The sequence below is a fragment of the Rhea americana genome, unplaced genomic scaffold, assembly GCF_003343005.1.
Source record: "Rhea americana isolate MKP2758 unplaced genomic scaffold, rheAme1 scaffold_8, whole genome shotgun sequence".
Classification (NCBI taxonomy): Eukaryota; Metazoa; Chordata; class Aves; order Rheiformes; family Rheidae; genus Rhea; species Rhea americana.
Genome location: NW_028186978.1, coordinates 5,487,335 through 5,503,499, shown reverse-complemented (window position 1 = coordinate 5,503,499; position 16,165 = coordinate 5,487,335). Strand labels below are relative to the sequence as shown.

The 16,165-nt window shown below is 41.6% G+C and overlaps 1 protein-coding gene across 3 annotated transcripts in view; it reads right to left on the bottom strand.

Annotated features, from left to right (window-relative positions):
* The window catches only part of RBM47 (RNA binding motif protein 47), an 81,308-nt gene that overhangs the window by 18,696 nt on the left and 46,447 nt on the right, over nucleotides 1-16,165 (bottom strand). The window contains exon 1 of one of the 3 annotated variants that reach the window (XM_085322768.1): nucleotides 3,945-3,952. The exons of the other annotated variants lie outside the window; for them this stretch is intronic. The gene's annotated coding sequence lies outside the window, so the exon portion shown is untranslated. Of the gene's footprint in view, nucleotides 1-3,944; nucleotides 3,953-16,165 lie in introns of those variants that run through there. 3 annotated transcript variants of the gene reach the window in all.

The following is a 16,165-nucleotide window of genomic DNA, read 5'->3' as shown; positions in this document are numbered from 1 at the left end:
AAATTTGGATAATGATAACCCAGATAATGAAGTGAGAAAACTTTCCAGAGCCTGGGTTTTTACCTTATGCCCTTGTCTTCTGATGACGACAAGCAAGAATTCTGCTTGTGCATATATGGTTTTCCCATGGCAAGAATGAAGCGACAGTGACCAAAAARTTATGCATATGCCAAATTACCACGAGCACTGAGCATCCTACCAACATAGTTGTTTTTTTTACCACTTCTACATGTGAACTCTGTCAACGAATTGTGTATTTCTTGAGTGCTTTTAATTTACTGTGGTGCCAAATCAGTCATCTTAGTTTAAACCACTTCTGAAGAAAGTTTGGCTAAGTAAAACCCAGTCTCCTCCCTTATTTTATAATGCACTTTGCTGCAAGTCATTCAGAACTTTGTCCCAACAAGTTGTGTAACCTGTGTGTTACACTGTTGATCTGCCCCAGCTCTGTCTCTGAGTCCAATTCAAAATAATTATAAAACTCTTAATACTTTCAATGGGACCAGTTGCTGGCTGGGTCTGAAGTTATTATCCTGCAGGATACTGAAGCAACATGTTGAGGAAAGCTGAGAAGATGGGAGATGGGTGGTATAATCCTTCTTACCAGCTTTCCAAAACAGGAAACACAACCCTTCGCTTCCCCTCAAATTCCCATATTTCAATCTAGCCAACAAAGTCTATTATTAGCACTGTCAGGCAGGAAAATGTGTGACACTTAAATAAAGCGCAGTGTAATCATTCAGCATGGAACAAGCACTTCCTATTGTAGATGAGTCGTATTTAATGGGAAATTTTTTTACAGAGTGTTTTCCACGAATGCAATGAAACCRTGATCGAGGCAGAGATTCTCAGGCAGATAAGTGTGCCTTCTTCACTAGCTGTCTGCTTAAAAAACCCCATCTATTCTAGGAAAGGAAGACTCTTTTCATATAGGCTGGACTATGAGCTTGCAAGCTTTTACCATTAAAAAAAAAAAAAAAAGACAGGAAAAAGGATTTTTTTGCAGGTTAACACCAAAACCAAACACAAGCTCCTCCTTTCGTTATTACACAGGAAGGATGAGACATTCACCTGTCTCACTTCTTGCCTCTTGGAAGATATATACAAATGAAGTGATGTRATTCTATCATTGAAAATGCCTGTGAAACATTTTGTTGAACTCTGTGGTGTAGGGATGTGTGAGCACATGCTTGTGATTTTCATGCGTTTCTATAAAGTAGATCACTGTCTGTCTGTCCGTCCATCTTTGTAATCATTACATTAAAATGTTCCACCTTACTATGCAATCAAAWGTATCTAAAAGGGGTCCATAGACTACCTACAATTCCATTTTCAGCCTTTCTAATCTCATTTTTTTTCAGCTAATTCTTCCAGAAGRCCCAGAACTAAACACGCTGCCTATTAATACAAAGCCTACTTGCTTAGTTGATTTTATAACAATAAAGCATAGTTTAAGACTTTTCAGTTCCCACTAATCTTCTGCACTATTTTTACTGCCACAGCCTCGGCTTCGTATTCACCACGTGAACACTACAACAACAGAGGGGCCCAACGGGCGACTCTGATTTCAGCAGGAGGGAGCAATTTCGGGGAAAGCTCAAAGTGGCCCAACTTGTTCCCTCCCCCTCAGGTCACAGAAATGAAAATCAGCATAAAGCTAACCACAACTGCGATGTGAATGTTCACTGCTGAAAGTACATTAAACTCAAAACGTTTGGCTTAGTCAGTGACTGCATGTTTTTTTCTTTGTGCACTGACATTTGACCCTTTTTATAATATGCACCTTGCACCACTGAAACCCAGTTAGTTATTTATTAAACTCAGGTACCAATGGCTGACTTGTACATATCATGCTTTTAACTGCCTGGTGTTGCCTGCGAGTGGCGAAGAGGGGGATGAAAGGCAATCGTCTTTGCTGTGAAATTCTGTCGTATCGGCAGAACGAAGCTGCAAAGTGCAGCAATTTGTGTCTGACCTCTGATCTAAGAAGTTCGTACAAACCTTTGAACCCTTGGATTGAAATCGAGAAACAAGGTTTACAAGTACAAGGAAGAGATTTCCAGTACTCGTTACCTCTGCCCAGGGTTAATATTATAAATTAAAAAAAAATGTTTAACCAAGGCAGGGACTCTCTCAGGAGGCACCATTCCTGTGTTGAGTTAATTCAAGACAGGTTCAGCCTATCGAAATTACTGTTCAGTTAGAAATACCTGTGATCTGGAAATGAAATTTCTGCGCATTTCAGAAAAAACAATGGGATTTGAGACAGATGYTATTTGAAAGTCACCTTTGCTGAACTTAACTGGGATTTTTTCTTTCTTACTTAAAAGCTAGAGAAAGAAGAAAAGCAACATTTGAATCAATAAAATTTCTTCAGCAAGGAATGGAACTGAAATGCAGAATTAAATAGAAATTTTTAAAAGGACTAGCAAAATGGCTCCTCCTTTGTTAACTTTATTTATTTCATCCAGTACGTTATCTAATCTCAGTTATAAAGTGCAGAACTACATGAAAAACCCACGGAAAAATAATCAAACCAACAGCATTACAACAAGCTTCTGACAGACAGTCATATGGCCTTGTCTTGACGAGCAAAAAGGACATGTTTTGCAGTCATGACACCTTAACTATGTTAATTAAAAAAACTCTCTTAACTCTTTCAGACACCAGAGAAGGTCTTAGGTGCCACATCATCAGCTGGCATGCACTAACATGGGTCACCGTGGATTGCACTGAGCGTAAAGACCTTCAAAGTTCAACCGAGATAATACGACTRAAAAATACACCCTTTCTGCAACGAAGCCTGTCAGGCCATGAGGCAGTGCAGAGGATGGCAGGTCCTTTTTCCCGTGACATTCCTCCTGGACTCCAGACACTGGCTGTCCCACATGGCTACTTTGGATGCGCAAAGAATGAAGGATTGTACTTTAAATGTGCATTTCAGAGCACCTCACTTAGCTTAGACCAGTACGCCATTATATACAATTACTGCATCTCATTTTCATTTGAATTAACAATCCTGCCTATGGTTTAAGTCGGAACATAACTGAACCTTAGTTATAAAAACTAAATTTCCCTTTCTTTTTTTTAGAGACATTATATTCAATTGCTTTTTTTTTCCAGATTTAAATTCAAACTTCACTGTTGTTATTAACACTGATCATGATAAATAAATAAATGAATGAATAAATAAAYAAACAAGGGTGAACAGATTAACAGATTAACATCACGTGTCCTGTGTCATGTACAAGCCTTAAGCATTTCATATGCTTTTTAAGTAGACTGTGAATAGATTGTTATCAGAACCTCATTCTCTTGAAATATTCTCAAATACTCAACTCACAGAATGAGCTAACTCATTTCTATTAACAATAATTGCATATATACTCTGCTTGCTCAGCCTTCCTCACCACCTTCAATCCGCAAGCCCCAGATTCTCTATCTAAAGCCAATAACCCACTTTTAAGGCTTGATTCTGATGTCAGTTCCTTGAGTAATAGCAGAACAAAACCCAGGTCAGCACAAAAGACGATGGTGGAAACAGGCCARTTCAACATAAAACATAAGAAGACGGCTGTTGCATGCCCACCTTTCACTTCATTAATTTAGGATAGTAGGCAGAACCTCTCTGAAACTGATTTTATTTGTTTTCTTCTATCCAAGTAGTATAAGTGGTTGAACATATCAGTATTTTAGCTTTAATAGTTCTGGCATTTGCTTTGTTACTTGCCAGGCAAATTCTTTTAGGTACTCATTTGTCGAAATCGTAGTTCAAGTTTAGAACTATGTTCCTGCTTCCTTCTCATCCAACTCTTTGAGACTCTCCAATGGAAGGAAAAAAACAAATCTGTTTCCTTGACAAGGACATACTTTCAGTCTYGACTACCTGATAACCAAAAAACCAAATAAAAAATCCCTCTGGAACAAAGCGTAATTTCCCTTACCTCTGCAATCCCGCAGTCCCAGCGCGRCAGGTTAACAGCACTACGCACCTTTGCCTGAGCAACCTTGCTTCCTAGAGAACTGTGTAACCTGGTTATAGCGTTCATGCACCGCTTTATTGGTCAGCCAGCGTTAGCCATTTAAATTCCTTGGGAGTCATTTGTTAAGGGCTCTTAGACCGAGGCTAAGTGGGAGGGACAGAAGGGAAAGGGGATGTTATGCTGCCAGACGCCGAGAGCTCTCCAAAGGAGCTTGAAAATTAATAGAAAACCATCTGTAACTAATGGATTCTTGGAGGGCCGGGTCGAACCTTAAGGGAAGAATAGAAAAGGGAAACTTTGACATTTTCACGGGGAGCAGGAATTTGAACAGAAAGATTTCATTCAAAATTCAAAACTTACAAAAAAGGGAGTGAAACATGTACAAACAACTCCTTCCTAGCACAAGGCGTTGTGCAAATAGCTTGAGTTACTCACAACAGATAAGATAAGCAAGGGGCATATTTTGCTCGATAGAATGAGGTTTTCAGTAAAATCTTTTGCTTTGTACACACTTGGTAAAATTATTTTTGGCTGCGTTTAATGGATTTACCTTTGGTTGAAATGAAAATTGCCTGCGTGCGAGGTAGGTGTACTAATCTCAGAGGCACCCGGATTGCAGGAATAATTCAGCTGGGGCTGAATACCTGGCGAGTGCCRTTTCAGTTGCAAACACGGAACTCAGATGTGTTTGCTTGAAAGAAAAAAAAATGGTGGAGAAGTAAAAGCAAAGGGGTGGTAAAACATGATTCATGACAGTAGAAATGGTTTGTACATAACAACGGTACATTAGGCCCCAGCAGCACTTAGGCAAAGCAAACAACACACCTTGCCGAGCAGTCGAGAGAAGGAACCGGAGTGAAACACGCTCGGGATGATGGATTTGGCAGTGCAGCAGGGAGTAAGTATGACCAGCCAGAGGCAAAAGAGGGAGCAGGGCAGGCTTTGGGAATGGACTGATTTCTCAGGAAGGACGCTGTCCAGAGAYGGTGAAAAACAAACAGCGTAACGCAGAAACAAATCCACTGCAGGTTGCAGCCCTCGCTCAACCTGGCTCTACAAGGCACTTCCACCTCAGCTTCATAGGTTTTTCAGAATGATGGCTTGAAAGTATCCAGGACTGCTGTGAGAAGGCTTAGGAGAGCTGCTTCTGTAGAGGTTTCAAGGGAACACTAAGGTGCAGAATTCTCCAGGGGCCACAAGCAGATTCCTTTTGGGTAGTTTTACCTAGAAATCAGGGCTTGGCCTGATCACTCGTTGAGTTTGGCGCTGTAGAAGACTTTGAAAGTTCTATGAATTCTCATTAAAAAAAAAAGGAATTACAGCAGACCCTCATTTAACCATCTTATTGTAGCAAACTGAAAATTAAAATCTGCCTGGCCAAAATATTTAATTTAACATGCATACACACACCTACTTAGCTACCTACCTATCTATCTATCTAGCAGTAATTTCAACAGTAGATTCTCAATTCAGTTGTTTTCTGATATATCTATTGCTTTCTTCTTTCTCTCTTTTTTTTTTCCCCCCAAAAAGTAAAATCCAATCCTCCAGACAACCAGCAAACAGGCAATTTTGATTCTGGTTATCGGTCATCACATTGGAAGAGAGTAACTCCAGGAGGTACCACTGTGTGCTTGCCTTGTCCTGAGGTGGGAGTCATCTCACCTTTTCATGAAAGACCAGACTGCACGCAGGGGACGACTCTGCAGAAAAGCAATGTCAGTTTGTATCAGCCGGTCCTCCTCAGTAATCTGGTTTCATCTGGGTGGGCAAAGGTCAAAAAAGAAAGCACCAAGGTGGAGAGAGAAATTTGGAGGATGGCAAAGACTGTGCCAAAGGAAGTATCTCTGTGGCAGTCCTGAGAGTGAACAGGAAAGGCAGCTCTTCTAACCTACAACCCAAGTCGAAATGGTGATTGTAATCAGTCTGCTCTGACTTTTCAGACTTACTTATCCGCACTAGTGTGGCCACAGTGTCTTAGGCACTGTAYAAACACACCTGCAGCCCGGATCCTGGTCCCAAAATGCCTGCAGCCTGAGCCCACTTTTATTCTTTCAGTCTTTTATTCTGAGCATTCCTCTCCACAAATGTTAACCCCTTAGGTACGAGAGGGCTGCCGGGAAGCAGCCGCTACTTTGCACGTGAGGAAGCTGCAGAACATCAGTTAAGCATTTTGCCCCAGACTGTAAAACGAATAAGTCTCAAATCTGGGCTTTAAATCTCGGAGATTCTGCCAAAATTAGATCCATGTCTCAATCTCACTGACTGTATAGAAAAGCACCCATATAATATTCAACTGATACAAGCTCACAGAATTCCCCTCAACAAAATCAATTAGTTTTTTTAAGTTAAGATCCTTATCTTTACTTTGCATTTTTCTATTGGAAAACAAATTAGTATTAACTTTTAACTCTAAGCATTASAGAATGAATCTAATCAGCTACAACCACGCATGCACCTGAATGCACAGGGAAGATTATTCCAGTGTAAAAGGAAAGAAAATGCCCTGATGCTAGTAAGCTGATGGGCTAATATGTGGTGCACTCAATTTTAGAAGGATCTTTAATATATTATTTGAATTAGGATCACCTAGGGAGCCAGCCTGGCTTTCACTTTGCACTGCTTCACTGTTAGCTCCAGCTTGTTGTTAGTTTCCAGGATATGCCCTGATTATTGTTTAAAACAATTAAATGTCAGTAGATCAAGTTGCTACATGGTATTCTGAGGGGTTATTATGCCCAACAACAGAATTTGAAAATATATTATTGTGTCTTGCGGGCAGTGTTTTTACAGGGATCCTAAGAAAGTCGGGCAGGCATCATCCATGTGCTCTCGGGCTTTCTCTAGCATTGGGCACCTACCTCCCTTTGGCTTCAAACACACTGTGTTTTTAATGTTTATATGGCTTTTTTTAATGGCTCCTACATAATGGGAGGGACACAGCTAGGGCAAAGTAGCAGGCCATCCAGGCACGAGGAAGGGCAGACTYTGTACACACACACAGTCTCCTCTGTTCATATAGCATCCTCTGAACTTGTTTATGAATATAAATACCTAATTTCTCCTAATACACAGCTTGACTGCAATGATGAAGTGTCATCTTCTGTTACAATACCAAAAATAAATAGTTATTTCCTTTCTGATGATGATTAGCTAAGCAGCAATCAAAGTCTAAGAGATGTAAATGGGAACAGTACAGAGAAAATCCATGCTGTCTAGTCCATGCCTATGTTTCCCATTTTACAATCTTCCATTTCCTTCTCTGCTTTCCTGTAGTGGGATTACATGAAAAAGATTTTCCTGAATAATTTCCTCATGAATATGGTAATAAAAAAAGGCTGGAAATCAAGATGAAAAGAAAAGAAAAGGAGTAATTCACTAGAAGGTGCTAACGCATTTCCAGTGAGGACCTGTTCCCTAATACAAAAAAGGCTTTCAAGGAGGTCRTATGCTTCCCATCATCTGTTACTCTTCTGGAAACAGATRCATGTTCTTGCCTCTGCTAACAGGATGTACAAGGTCCTCCACTAAGAAAAGCACTAATACAAGAATTGGCTCTGGTTTCTGAGATGTTTACAAAGATCAAAGCCAAAAGAGCTCCAGAGGCTGATCACAGCCTCATCATTTTACTGAGGGTCATTATCTGAATGATGGTTAGTATTTTTGATGGTTATGGTAGGAAATAGGATTTTAGGAGGTACTGCAATGTGGYAGCTTGGCATCATGTGATGGGGTCATTGCAGACGAAGCAGAACGGGAAAGGAGAAGGAAAAGCATGGAGTGAGGAGTAGGTTGGCTTTATGGCTACATTTGATCTTTGGAAACTACTGACAGGCTGTAGTGGAATGAGAAGGGAAGGTGCCAGATAAAGCGTTTCACCTACAAACCACATGCATTTCAGAGTGAACTGCAAAATCTCTGATCTGAGCTTCAGAAAGTCTTTACATTTTTATCAGTATACGCACATACAAGCTCTTCCTCAGCCGCAGTACCATTAGGATCTCATGGTGTACCACTGAAAGCCTTTTTTCTTTTCTTTTCTTTCCTTTTCTTTCCTTCCCCTTTTAACAAAACCATTTTGTGTTTGGTGGAACAGGTTCCTACATGTTTGTAGAACCATTTTATTGCCTATTTGAATGTTTAAAGAGACAACATCACTTTATTTTGATGAATAACATGTTCTCTTACACCTGTTCTTGTACAATGCAAGTTAATAAAGCACAATTCTTCATTTTCTGGCTTTCTTAAAATTGATACAGACCACAAATTGATAAAATTCTTTAGAGAGCATACAAGTTGTAAGAGGTACCACCACTGTATGTAACACACAAATGCACATATAATTATATATCTCAAAGCAGTTTTACTACATAGCCTACAGTCTTATGAAGCTGTGTTTTTCCCTGCATAAAACTGCAGCATTAGGTCCTGGAGGTGCTCTTAAATGTYATGTCAGCCCACATAAACCTCCCAGATTCCTGAAGAGCAGCAGCCTCGTGTCCCACCACTGTCAGGACAAGGTGTGGGTGGTCACCCGTGAGGCAGGGTGTGAAGTAAACTGAATTTGGTGAAGTTGGGGGTAGGTTTCCTTTTGGGGTCTGCCTTAAAAGCAACCTTCTCACAGAGCTGTAAAGGTGGCCAAGGACACAGTAGTCTTTCCCCTTTTGTTTTTTAATCTCAGGTTTCTCTGGTTCATGGACAGTTGAGGGTTGTCCTGACAACCTTAACTGTTGCTAGACGAAGTTTTGGTTTTATTTTAGCAAACACTAATTGTCACTCTGTAATGAAAGTCATCACAGAGGCGTTCCCAGGGGGACAAGCAGGTAGGTTCAGTTTCCCCATGCACAATTTTGTATTTTCATTTAAACCTGGAAGAAGGTGTTAGGTCCCAAAATTTAGGCAGACAGATAAAGCCTGTCTAGGTGCATATATTTCAATTAGGACACAGAAAAAGAAGAAAATCAGAAAGCCCAAAGTGCTTTTTYATATACCCACAGCTATTATACTTCTGTGGGATGTTTACTTTCCATTAAAATAAATACAGGATGGGTTCTGGATAGACATATCTGCAAGGGAGGTTAACACGGTGATTGCTTTTCAGTCCCTCGGCAAATAAAACACTCTATGGGAAAAAGGGCTTAACATTCACCAGCTTCATTTGGCTGCTTCAGATCGGTGTGTCACAGCACAGCTCCACAAACCCTGTGAGCTGCTGCTGCCAGCTGCAGGTGCTGCTCCTGCCTCGCCGGCACCGTGCGTGTGCCCTGCTTCGTGCGTGCTGCCACGAGCGGCCGTGCCGTAAGCCGAGGAGAGGAAACGTTCCCGGGAAGCGGTGGTCAGCCCGAACCCCCGTGGGCCACGCACCTGCAGACACACTCGTGCGGGCAGAAGGGAAGGGAGATGGTGGCACTGGCTCTTTGGGCAGYGCTGCTAGCTCCCAGCATTTGTAGAAGCATTGCTCTTGGGGAAGTTCTCGGGGAAAGAAGGGAAAGGTTTCTTTCAAAGACTTCTGAATCTGGTTTTAGAGCATAGCTCCTGCTCTGGAGAAGCTGATGAGATTTCACAGGAGGTGGATGAGGGCCACCAAGGAGCTCACTGAACCAGCTAGAGAGATCAGAGGGTAGAATAACAAACTGTTACTTTTTAAAAGTGTGGACACAGCTAGTGAATTTTAGTGCTCCAGATGCCGCCAGGCCGCAGGGGCTGGAGGACGCCAGGGCAGAGGCGGTACCAGCTCTGGGAGCCGCGAGAGCCCACAGGGGCCAGCCGGAGCTGAGGGTGGCTGCTGGCCATTGCCTGGCACTGGCGAGGCCATCCAACTGCATGAGCCATAAAAAAATCCCAGCAATTTACATGCTCACCATTTCCCTCACGGGCCTTTTGGTAATGGAGAGCATCGTGGAGTTTGGTGGTATATGTTTGCAAGAGGGCGGACGAAGAACACCAATTTTATGTATACAAGAGCCTGAAATGTGACTTGCAGAATCCAGGTATGACAATGACCATGGTTAGCACAGGTAACCTTCATTTCGCCTCTTCCACCAGCTGCCTTGCTCTTTCACAGGTTATAGCAAATGAGAATATCAGGAGAAAAGAACCTTTCCCCCGCTAACAGGCATTATCTCTGGTTACAACCGTATCTATTTTAGTTATTAATGTCGTACTGAAAGCAAGACAATATCCATCACTCAAAAATCATTTTTAAGAAGAGACTGTCAGGTAAGACACAGGGAAATGACATAGTTTCCYCCAGGAAGAAAGATTTATTCTTCTGCATCCCAGTAATACAAAGGAAAAATTTTGACTAGTGGAGATTGAGCGAGTTGCAGGGGCGTGTTTACTACCTCCACATATTAATTCCTGTGTCTTTTACATTATGTTTTATTACACATTCCCAGCTGACATGTTACAGAATACTGATTCACTGCCAGGATTACAAAACGCGGCTATTTATGATTTAAGCAGTGCCTGAACTGCCGTTGTTCTTTCACCCGATAGGAAAGGCGGCATTATTTAAGACCTCTGTGTTAAATAGATTCAGTTTTGTACCAGTGCTACGCTGCCAGAATAGATGGGACTGGACTTTATTGAAACAGTAAAAAGATGTGTCCGGGTTAGGAGATACCCTGACGTGACAGGCAGAGCCAGCTGCTCTCGCCGGAGCCAGCGTTCCCGCCAGGACGTGCKCCCCTCGCCCACCTCGCCTCGCTGCTGGGCTCCTCAGCTGCCCACGTTCGCACCCGGTCTCCTCTCCACGTGCAACCATCTCCCTACTGACACAGGGCATAGGTTGCACGGATGGATGGATTTGCCTCCATATTAGTAGCTATTCAACCAAACCTGTGGAAAATCCATACATAGGCGAGCCCTAAAGCTACAGCTATATGAGCTGCTTCCCTGGCGCAGAAATGCCAGTATAACAGAAACCGTTCTCGCTAGGAACTTTGCAGCCCTGTGGTAAAACCACCCACCGTAACCAAACCGGCCCGAACAGCAAAGGAGCACGTTTGCCTCCCCAGCTGCACCTGCGCGGGGGCCYGCTGCTGGCGCGGGGTCTGCGGCCGCGATCCCACCGCCGCCTGCCAGAGCTGCGCCAGGTCACCCCGCGGCGCAGGGCCAGCCTAATTAAACTTGAAAGCGCTCAGGGACTGTGTTAATGGGCAGCAGTAACCAAACCCCACAATAAGGTGATTTTTTTACCGGGCGACACTTCTGCTATAAAGCACGTTTGTCTCAAAGACCTTGGAGCACTGATGACATAACTCACCTCTACGGACACTCGACAAGATAACAGAGGCAAAGCGTCTGTGACCCCAAGGACCACGGTAACGGAAATGTTTAGGAATGAGAAGAACGATCTGAATGGGTGTAATTATTAAGGGCATTAGTAAAACCGTTCTTTCCCTTYCTCACGTCAAAAAATGCTTCTGCACTAACCGAGTTGCTCAGTTTGAAAGAGCAAGAGGCAGAGACTGCCCTCGATGGGCAAATCCACCCTGTCTGGGGGGAAGGAAAAGGCTCCTGCTGAAGGCTTGTGTGCTGGGCTGCACTTGGGAGCAGACTCGAGCGTGTTTTATTTATTAGTAGAGGCGCAGCTGATGGGAACGACTGTCCTCAATTATGGGACACAAATAATGTTCAACACGCATCTGAAATGTTAGCTGTTTGCAAGGAAGCATCTGCAATTAAACAGGAAATTGCAGCTTGTCAGTGGGTTAACCAGGTGACAAATGACTAATTCCTCGGTGATACTCCCTTTTTTGAAAAAGCAGTTAAGATCTTCTCAGGAACTTTAAAAGGTCAGTKCCTCTTTACCCCTTACCCTTTGCCCTTTCCAACAACATCCGTGGTGAACTTTCAAAGGAAACACACTCAGTGGGAAAAATACAAATGGGTTGCATTTTAAAGGTAAGTGTTTTACCAGCTACGCAGAGAAAGATTAAGATGGTTGAAATCTGACCTTGCTGTGGGTGGGTGCTATCATTGGAGCACCACTGGGGGTAAGCAGAGACTTGCATTTGAAGATGTTTCTCATCCTGCTACACATTGGAGACTCTTACCAAAGATGAAGGATGGCATTTTTGTGCAGTTTGTCCCAGTTTTACACAATTTGATTCAGYACAACACGATTCAGCACAGAATCACTGCATATGAAAATGTAATATRTTGTAATCGAAGTGCACAATTTAATGCAGCAACACAGGTTGCCACCTGTCTGTCATTTGTCAAAATGGCTTAGACTTWCATGTCACCCTTAAGGTCTGAACATCTCTCACCTATATTAAATTTTTTTAAAAAATTTCTCTCTGTAGAAGAAATTATTTGTTTATTTATACTTAAGAGGTGCATCTGAAGAGCTGATTGAATTTTTTTGGGGGTGTATAAACTATCTGGATGAGTCTAATTTGCTCTTGRTGCCACATCACCATTTCTGACATGAACAATGTTACATCAGGGATTTAATTTGACTCTCACATACGTTTTAAGGTATTAAATCAGTGGTATGTACAAAATAGTGCATTCCAGAAGCAACAAATAAAACAACCAGGAGGTGAGAGTTCCCTTGCTTTGCCCCTTGTCTCTTAAGAAATCTTTCTCAGAGGACGTGCCACAAGACTGAAGAGTAGTAAGGTTATGCTTTAGAATGCTTTTGTGTCATTACAATGGAAATTCTTTGGAAATTCTCATTTCTTTGGGGAACAACTGTTGTTACAAATGAAATCTAAGTAAGTGGATTAAAATTGCCTTGCACATGATTTCCTAAGTATATTGATGATGCCAACAAAGGAAAGGTCATTTCCTTATGTAATCACTCAGATATGCCATTTCACACACCNAAAAAAAAAAAAAAAAAAAAAAAGCATTATTTTGAATTCTTGCAGTTACACCTGAAAAGGCCATATGATACTATTGAAGAGGTTACTTTGGTCTGTTACTGATCTCCTTAGAAGATTAAACACTGGCACACCAGTTCAGTGTACCCTGCTCCTTGTGTTACTCCCTGCACCTTCACGGCAAGCTCAACCAGGTGTGTCCTCATCTTATACTTCATTTTAAAAGTGGTTCATTCTCAGAAACAGGTTGGCCATTTCTGTCCTAGAGACAACTCTGACATCACACCATCTCTTGCCGTGAGTCATTCCCCCATGATTTTAACAATGGTCTAAGTGCCATGCTTCCTACCATGAGGGTCTCCGTGAAATTGGAAGGTGGTAAATTTTAAACTAATGAAGAGAAGTTCCCTATCATGAAACTTCCTGCTGCAAGATATGACTCCAAAATGACTGCCCATTTCTAACAAAGATATTCAGTTGTATTCAGAATATACTCACCTTCAAGAAAGAAACAAGACTATAAACTGGCGTATTTAAGACATAAGACAGTCTCTTGTACTGTACAATTTGGTAATTGGTGTATTATGTGGTTAGGAGGTCAGATAACTTTGAACAAGGCTATTCCRTAATTACCTCCCCTTACACTATGCTTTAGGGCAGTTACTCCTGGTACCTGCACAGAAGAGTAAAATGGATGGGTCACTAACCAGATTCTCTCTTGCATATTCTGTGTCCATATGAAATATAACCATAACCATAGGAAACTGTTACAGGATAAGGCTACTAACCTCAAATGCACTTCCAACCAGATGAGTGACAGTAGACTTACATACTCTGCAGGGCTGTGGCATGGGCCGGAGTACTGGTGAGTACAGGTCAGCTAAGCTGCTGTGTGCGTTGGACAGCTGCCCAATGCCCRGCCCGTCTGCAGTTCTGAGATCTTAATTGCAGAAGGGACTTCTTAAGTCACAGAGAAACAACAGAACAAATTATCAAGGGAACTTGAATCATTACAACCTCCAACAACAACCAGAGCTGATAAAAGGGCATTTTACAAAAGGTTCCTCCCTGAGTACACTGTGATCATGTTTCACCAAGAGCAACCAACTTCTCTCCTACCTCAATTGGCCAAAGGTCAACAAGTCAAAGTGAGCAAAGTCCTGTAGCAGCTAATGGTTAAATCCTAAAGCTATTTCAGCTTACCACGCGCAGTCCAGAAGTATAGCTTCTGTGCAATGCAAAAACCTCACAGATATAAACTGTTTTAAGGATTTAAACTTGGAAGGGGAGGGAGTGCATTTCTATACAGAAGACYAGCTATATTTGTCAATGTAACAGAATAAACAGGCAATAAATAGACCTCAGGTTGTCTTTASTAGGAATTAATTTCCCCATCTGAACATGATTCCTCATACTTGCACACTCTTCCTTTTTTTGATCAATGCTTGGTATTTGTAGCCTGGTTTCCTGAAAATAATCCCACACCCCAAACGCTCCAGGCTTRTGAAACCATTCTGTGTCTGCCAGCCCTCAGTTTCCCCCGTTAACAGCTTCTGAATCTGCCAGCCAGTTGCAGCCAAGCGTCACGCAGGTGGACAGATGTCTCAAAGATTTTAAGTTCATACAGCTTTATGAAAATCAGGGCTAATCAGGAGAAGTGACTTAAATTTGTATCCGACTGAGGGAGAGGCAGTTATAACTCAGCATTTTCCCCCTCCACGAGGCAGCAGCCAGCAGGACACAAAGACGCGTAGCTGCGACCAGCCCTGAACCTGCTCAGCCAAGCTGGAAGAGAATGCAGGAAGGAGCACGGGAGAAATGCAGAAGCTGGGGGAATGGGAGCAGTTGGAAACATGTAACAGAGTTGTAGCTATTAYGCATTCCTATGGCAATACTGTAGAAAACCAGGCTTAATAAGTTCTGCTATTCACAGATCATCCAGTTATAATCATGTTAAATCCTGTAGTCCTTGTCTGTCAAATTCACACTGAGATAAGTAGGAACTAAGCATGCTCAAGAGTCTTTGAAGTTGTGTAAGTGCTTAGGTATTGGCTTGGGGAAGTCTAACTTTAAATACTYGTATCTTGAAATTGCAACAAGTACAGACCAAAAGCTCCCTCTATCAGACACAAACTTTAATCATTACATGGCCCAACTGCTAGAAATCTTATGACAAAATTATGCAAAGAAGGTATACAATTACATCTAAGTCTGTGTAAAAATCAGATTTCCTAGACTATACTACACTTTCATTTCTTGTAACTTTTTTTTTTAAAATAAACTTAGATCCTAAAAAGTGTTCTTCTTTCTTCAGAAACACTATATTTAGGATTCATTAAATTTGCTGTGGTTTCAAATATAACGTTACTGGGATGACACAAAAGAAGTAATGAAAACATTTAAAGGTGTGTCCTGCAGCAGAGAGATTAGAAAAAATAGGCTTTTTCACTCTTGGAATAGTAAGTGGCGTATGAAAAATCCTGGCTGCTACTTTCGCTTTTTTCAGTTCATTAGTAGCAGCATTGGCTCCAGAGAGAGCTGCCTTCCTTCCTTCCCTGCTTTTCTAGGAAGAGGACAATGCACAGAAAGAACATAATGGTTTGAAGGAGAAATTGTTTTTCTCTTATCTTTTTCCATCTTTCAGTTGCTCTTTATAACAGTGGTTAATTTTAAGGCAATAGTAACAAAGAAGACATATTCAGCAAGAATTGACCTTCTAATAAAGCAAGAAAGAAACATTCAGGAGAGGCTGAAATCTGGAGCCAACGATGTCCTTTAATGAGAATGATATAATGGAACAATCTGTCTAGTTGTCTACCCATGGTTTGCAAACCCCTGAAAGCTAATGTACTAAAAAAGCTACTGCACATTTATTTCAGCAAAGGGAAAAATCAGTTCATATATTATCTCATTATGGGTGTTTGTTTCTAATGTTCTTACACTCAAAAGCAGTGGAAGCACCAAAACAACGTATTGTTTAATATCAAACAATGTTCTTGTTTCTCATCAGAACAGGGAAGACAACACTTGCTCGACTGTACAATCAGAATGAATACATTACAATTATAAATTTAGACTTGATTTATCAAAGAAATAAGGAACTGTATGAAAGCAGGGAAAAAGTATAATAGGAGAAAAGAGAATCACTATCTGTCAAATTTCTCTAACCAGCCTGTTAAGTTGAGAGCACAATGTTTTACAAATCCAAGTACGAGCTTTTAGCTCAAAGAGAGAAAGTGTCATCTGGTGATTCTAGTTTGGGGAATATAAATATGTTTCAAGAATGTGACAGAGTCACATACAGGACCCTCAGCTGAAGTAGCCAGAGCATAGGCTGCTGAGTGGGAG